The 7,519-nt window shown below is 43.5% G+C and overlaps 1 pseudogene; it reads right to left on the bottom strand.

Moving 5' to 3' along the window:
• Positions 1-2,885: 2,885 nt before the first annotated feature.
• Positions 2,886-3,004, bottom strand: LOC134929711 (5S ribosomal RNA; annotated as a pseudogene).
• Positions 3,005-7,519: the final 4,515 nt, after the last annotated feature.

Below are 7,519 nucleotides of genomic sequence, written 5' to 3'. Positions count from 1 at the left end.
CGCAACTGGGGGTGCGAGGAAAAGGCTCAGAATTCCGAGCCCACCCACTGGCGGTGATGCAGGGCAGTCTGGAGCGACTGCTGATGCTGACATCTGGTCCGGACTGAAGGACCTGACAACGATTACGGACATGTCGTCTACTGTCACTGCATATGATTCTCTCAACATTGATAGAATGGTGGAGGATTATATGAGTGACCGCATCCAAGTAGGCACGTCACACAGTCCGTACTTATACTGGCAGGAAAAAGAGGCAATTTGGAGGCCCTTGCACAAACTGGCTTTATTCTACCTAAGTTGCCCTCCCACAAGTGTGTACTCCGAAAGAGTGTTTAGTGCCGCCGCTCACCTTGTCAGCAATCGGCGTACGAGGTTACATCCAGAAAATGTGGAGAAGATGATGTTCATTAAAATGAATTATAATCAATTCCTCCGCGGAGACATTGACCAGCAGCAATTGCCTCCACAAAGTACACAGGGAGCTGAGATGGTGGATTCCAGTGGGGACGAATTGATAATCTGTGAGGAGGGGGATGTACACGGTGATATATCGGAGGGTGAAGATGAGGTGGACATCTTGCCTCTGTAGAGCCAGTTTGTGCAAGGAGAGATTAATTGCTTCTTTTTTGGGGGGGGTCCAAACCAACCCGTCATATCAGTCACAGTCGTGTGGCAGACCCTGTCACTGAAATGATGGGTTGGTTAAAGTGTGCATGTCCTGTTTTGTTTATACAACATAAGGGTGGGTGGGAGGGCCCAAGGATAATTCCATCTTGCACCTCTTTTTTCTTTTCTTTTTCTTTGCATCATGTGCTGATTGGGGAGGGTTTTTTGGAAGGGACATCCTGACACTGCAGTGCCACTCCTAGATGGGCCCGGTGTTTGTGTCGGCCACTAGGGTCGCTAATCTTACTCACACAGCTACCTCATTGCGCCTCTTTTTTTCTTTGCGTCATGTGCTGTTTGGGGAGGGTTTTTTGGAAGGGACATCCTGCGTGACACTGCAGTGCCACTCCTAGATGTGCCCGGTGTTTGTGTCGGCCACTAGGGTCGCTAATCTTACTCACACAGTCAGCTACCTCATTGCGCCTCTTTTTTTCTTTGCGTCATGTGCTGTTTGGGGAGGGTTTTTTGGAAGGGCCATCCTGCGTGACACTGCAGTGCCACTCCTAGATGGGCCCGGTGTTTGTGTCGGCCACTAGGGTCGCTAATCTTACTCACACAGCTACCTCATTGCGCCTCTTTTTTTCTTTGCGTCATGTGCTGTTTGGGGAGGGTTTTTTGGAAGGGACATCCTGCGTGACACTGCAGTGCCACTCCTAGATGGGCCCGGTGTTTGTGTCGGCCACTAGGGTCGCTTATCTTACTCACACAGCGACCTCGGTGCAAATTTTAGGACTAAAAATAATATTGTGAGGTGTGAGGTATTCAGAATAGACTGAAAATGAGTGTAAATTATGGTTTTTGATGTTAATAATACTTTGGGATCAAAATGACCCCCAAATTCTATGATTTAAGCTGTTTTTTAGTGTTTTTGGAAAAAAACACCCGAATCCAAAACACACCCGAATCCGACAAAAATAATTCGGTGAGGTTTTGCCAAAACGCGTTCGAACCCAAAACACGGCCGCGGAACCGAACCCAAAACCAAAACACAAAACCCGAAAAATTTCAGGCGCTCATCTCTACTGTTTATTTATGCTCACCGTAGTGCTGGTTACTGGTTTGGTAGTATTTAGAATAGGTGCACGATGAGAATCCCAAGCCTCCTTTTTTATTTTAAAACATTTATAAAGTTAATAAATAATATTTATTTTTACAACAACTGTTGTCTTGGTCTTATATGCGATTGGCTTTGGTGATGTTTATGTAAAATACATTAACAGAATAAATAAAGGATCCTATGATTTTTTTTTGGGGGGGGAGGTTGGTTTCTTACAACAATTTAATGGCCTTAATGTGGCGGAGTTATGTAAAGCATGATATTTTACATCTATCATAGAGGGGGATGTTCTAAGCCTTGGAGAGTGATAAAGTACAAAGTGATAAAGTAGCAGCCAGTCAGCTCATAACTGTCATGCTATATGCTATCTTTGAAAAATGGTAGTTAGGAGGTGATTGGTTGGTAGTTTATCCCTTTCCATTTTATCACTTTTCAAGGCTTAATAGAGTACATCTAGCCCTTAGAGTGAAATTATATGTGTTGTAATAATGTTAGTTTTCATAAAAAATGTTGGCAATACCGCACCGATCTATTGGTTATAGTATAAATATTAGAACCAATAATAGACAACAGAGGAGAAAGTCCCTGATTTTTGTCAGATTGGTGGTGAGCCCAGAGTCAGTCAGTGAGTAAATCATATAGACAAAGAGAAAAAGAAGACTATTGTGTGGGCGCACTCTTTAAGTTAGTTAGAAGTAGTTAGATCATGACTGAAATTAAAATTGATATATTTTATTAGGTATCACTTAAAAAATTACTCATGTGTATCCAATAAGACAAACAACAAAAAAGAGACAACACATATAAGTTAAAACTTTAGTGTCTTTGGTCCATCAGATTTGTAAAGATATCAACACATTTATACCAATTTATCAAAAATAGTTTTGACCAAATAGCCAAATATTATAATCAAGACCTATTTGGTCTAATGACAACTAACAGATATAGCTAGAGTAGCTATCATGTAGTAGGATTTCACAAGTTTGATATATACATAAATTGCCTATATAGGATTGTCTACAAAGGATCTTAATTGGTGATCACACAGAAAAGAGGTTCCATAATGCATAACATACTTGTCTGGTAAATAGAAGAGTAGAAAGAAGCATCAAATGGTGAATCTGCTGACAATGTTATGCACGGAGTATGCCAATGGACCCAATTTTTACTAAACTGGGTCTTCCCAGGAGGTCTCCCATCCCAGTACTGACCGAGCCCAACACTGCTTAGCTTCCAAGATCGGATGAGGTCTGGCGTTAAAAGTGTGCTATGATAGTAGAAAATTAACCCCTAACTCTGGGATCACTGATGAGAGTTCACCTAGCAGGAAGGATAGGGTGAGCAAGATAGAAAAAGAACAGGGGAAAACAAATCAAGAATGGATCTGCTGTCAGCATTAGACAAAGGTAAGGAGATTTTGAGGAATAGTCCCAGGTCCATATTGTATACCGATGAATCGCTGGTCCGTTGATATAGTTAGAGGATGAAGTATTGAGGTACTATAGATCTTCGGGGAGGGCAAGACCCAGCAATGTTCATATACTGTAAGTATATAACCTTGATAATTACTCAGCAATTCATAGATATGTTTTATAAGTAACAATTTGCTCTCACAAGTGAGTATTTTCTCACATTCCATTAGTAAGAGCGACACATATGCTTCATTGTGTGATACTGTTAAGACACAGTCAAAATTTGCTGACCTGACCAGATTGAAATAGTACTGTCTAGAATGCACAGTGCCAATTGGTTACATGAAGAAAAGTGCTCAGAAATAATAGTTTTACCAACAAACACCTAGGTTAACTCAATGGTCTGAAAGATGCAAGCCACTTATTTTAAACCTCTTGAAGTAGAGGTTAAAGTGAGCCAGAATGGGGCGGAACTGCATTCTGTCAGTTCCATTTGGAGCCGGAATGCAGTTCCGCCTCCTCCAGCTCACCTAACCCAGGGAAATGCCGGGCTCCCGCTGAGATTGTATCACCAGTGAGCACCCGGCAAATTCCTCTCAGTTGCAGCTGGTGCAGGAGCTCACTGCTGTGCTCCGTTTCCAGCTCCTGAGTCCCGCAGAGTGAATATTGGAAAGATGTCATGATGTCTCTCCCATATTTCTGAGGAGTTCGCGCCAGGCGGAAGGCAGCAGCGGTCCGGAAGCAGGAGCAGGGCTGGTGAGTATTGTGTGTATTTTGTTTGTTTTTTTGTGTGTGTGTAAGCGGCGCTGCTGGGGGGGACCAACTGGGGGCATATCAAGTTGGGCAAACCAGCTGGGGGCATATAAAATGGGGGCAAAACTAGTGGGGGGGGCAAACCAGCTGGATGCATGTCTAGTGGGGGCAAACCAGCTGGGGGCATGTCTAGTGGGGGCATATCTAGTGGGGTAAAACCAACAGTGGGCATATCTAATGGGGGCAAAACTACTGGGTGCATATCTAGTGTGGGCAAATCTAGTGGATATCTATTGGGGGCAAAACTACTGGAGGCATAATTACTGAGGGCATATCTACTATGGGCATAACTACTGGAGGCATAACTACAGGGGGCATAACTACAATGGGCATATTTACTGGTTGCATACTTACTGTGGGCATATTTACTGGGGACATAACTACAGGACACATAACTACTGGGGGCTTTACTACTAGGGGCAATACTACACGGGTGCATTGCATAGGGGGCATTTAGTAAGAGGCATCACTCCTGGGGACATAAGGGGCACTACAACTGTGGGCACTAGCACTACAGTGGGCATTGTATAAGGGGAATTATGTGTATTTGGGGTGCTACTACTGTGGGCTTTGTGTATAAGGGGCACTGATGTGTGTCATACCATGAATAAGGGACACTACTATGTGGTGTAATGTGAATAAGACTGTGCTACTGTGTGGCATAATTTGAATTGGGGATACTATTGGGTGACCACACCCCTTTTTGAGACCATGCCCCTCTTTGCGGCGCACACAATCCCTTTCTTACACAAGTTTGGGGGTTGCGGGGGTGAGTTCCACCACCTCTCTAGGACCACCTTAAGCACTGTGCTGAAGGTAATGGTAGTTATATCCCCTATATGAGCCACATACACACACTAAGAGTATGTGTGCTGGGTGGGGATTTTATTCACATAAATTAGTATTTATTCATATTCACTAAACAGAAAGTAGTAAAAGTACCTAATTTGGCTGGTCTGTACAGTTTAAAGTGATTCTGTCTGAATACACAATGCCAGTGAGTTTAACGATGGTCCAAAAAATGCAAGCCAGTTGTTATAATACAGGCTATTCATATGAACTTCATATGCACAAGGTTGTAAATCCGCATCAAATTATAGACTGGTACACTATGTATCACCACATATGCATAAATATCACATGTCATATACCTGGGAGCCATGCATTATGATGCTATCCCTAGGTAGTGAATTGCAGATGAGGTAAAGAGGTGCTTCCTGCATTACAAAGCCACTGTATGAATTAAAAGTGAGCCTAATATGGATTGTCCTTGGCTAGTACCACAATGCATCAAACACCTTAATGCAGAGAGCCATACAGTATAATATACTAGTAATTGTGGTGCATAGGTGCATAGGTGCATAGGCGCAAGTGGTGCATAGTAGAGATGTGCACCGGAAATTTTTCGGGTTTTGTGTTTTGGTTTTGGGTTCGGTTCCGCGGCCGTGTTTTGGGTTCGAACGCGTTTTGGCAAAACCTCACCGAATTTTTTTTGTCGGATTCGGGTGTTTTTTTAAAAAAACCCTAAAAAACAGCTTAAATCATAGAATTTGGGGGTCATTTTGATCCCAAAGTATTATTAACCTCAATAACCATAATTTCCACTCATTTTCAGTCTATTCTGAACACCTCACACCTCACAATATTATTTTTAGTCCTAAAATTTGCACCGAGGTCACTGGATGACTAAGCTCAGCGACCCAAGTGGCCGACACAAACACCTGGCCCATCTAGGAGTGGCACTGCAGTGTCACGCAGGATGGCCTTTCAAAAAAACACTCCCCAAACAGCACATGACGCAAAGAAAAAAAGAGGCGCAATGAGGTAGCTGTGTGAGTAAGCTAAGCAACCCTAGTGGCCGACACAAACACCTGGCCCATCTAGGAGTGGCACTGCAGTGTCAGGCAGGATGGCCCTTCCAAAAAACACTCCCCAAACAGCACATTACGCAAAGAAAAATGAAAGAAAAAAAGAGGTGCAAGATGGAATTGTCCTTGGGCCCTCCCACCCACCCTTATGTTGTATAAACACGTAGAGATGAGCGGGTTCGGTTTCTCTGAATCCGAACCCGCCAGAACTTCATGTTTTTTTTCACGGGTCCGAGCGACTCGGATCTTCCCGCCTTGCTCGGTTAACCCGAGCGCGCCCGAACGTCATCATGACGCTGTCGGATTCTCGCGAGGCTCGGATTCTATCGCGAGACTCGGATTCTATATAAGGAGCCGCGCGTCGCCGCCATTTTCACACGTGCATTGAGATTGATAGGGAGAGGACGTGGCTGGCGTCCTCTCCGTTTAGAATAGATTAGAGAGACACTTGATTTACTAATTTTGGGGAGCATTAGGAGTACTCAGTACAGTGCAGAGTTTTGCTGATAGTGACCAGTGACCACCAGTTTTATTTATAATCCGTTCTCTGCCTGAAAAAAGCGATACACAGCACACAGTGACTCAGTCACATACCATATCTGTGTGCACTGCTCAGGCTCAGGCCAGTGTGCTGCATCATCTATTATCTATATATAATATTATATATATCTGTCTGACTGCTCAGCTCACACAGCTTATAATTGTGGGGGAGACTGGGGAGCACTACTGCAGTGCCAGTTATAGGTTATAGCAGGAGCCAGGAGTACATAATATATTATATAGTGAGTGACCACCAGACACACAGTGCAGTTTATTTAATATATCCGTTCTCTGCCTGAAAAAAGCGATACACACAGTGACTCAGTCAGTCACATACCATATCTGTGTGCACTGCTCAGGCTCAGGCCAGTGTGCTGCATCATCTATATATATTATATATCTGTCTGACTGCTCAGCTCACACAGCTTATAATTGTGGGGGAGACTGGGGAGCACTACTGCAGTGCCAGTTATAGGTTATAGCAGGAGCCAGGAGTACATAATATTATATTAAAATTAAACAGTGCACACTTTTGCTGCAGGAGTGCCACTGCCAGTGTGACTAGTGACCAGTGACCTGACCACCAGTATATATAATATTAGTAGTATACTATCTCTTTATCAACCAGTCTATATTAGCAGCAGACACAGTACAGTGCGGTAGTTCACGGCTGTGGCTACCTCTGTGTCGGCACTCGGCAGCCCGTCCATAATTGTATATACCACCTAACCGTGGTTTTTTTTTCTTTCTTTATACATACATACTAGTTACGAGTATACTATCTCTTTATCAACCAGTCTATATATTAGCAGCAGACACAGTACAGTGCGGTAGTTCACGGCTGTGGCTACCTCTGTGTCGGCACTCGGCAGCCCGTCCATAATTGTATATACCACCTAACCGTGGTTTTTTTTTCTTTCTTTATACATACATACTAGTTACGAGTATACTATCTCTTTATCAACCAGTCTATATATTAGCAGCAGACACAGTACAGTGCGGTAGTTCACGGCTGTGGCTACCTCTGTGTCGGCACTCGGCAGCCCGTCCATAATTGTATATACCACCTAACCGTGGTTTTTTTTTCTTTCTTTATACATACATACTAGTTACGAGTATACTATCTCTTTATCAACCAGTCTATATATTAGCAGCAGACACAG

Source organism: Pseudophryne corroboree, chromosome 5 (genome assembly GCF_028390025.1).
Source record: "Pseudophryne corroboree isolate aPseCor3 chromosome 5, aPseCor3.hap2, whole genome shotgun sequence".
NCBI lineage: Eukaryota > Metazoa > Chordata > Amphibia > Anura > Myobatrachidae > Pseudophryne > Pseudophryne corroboree.
Note: the sequence above shows the minus strand (reverse complement) of the source record. Positions and strands in the feature narration are given on the sequence as shown.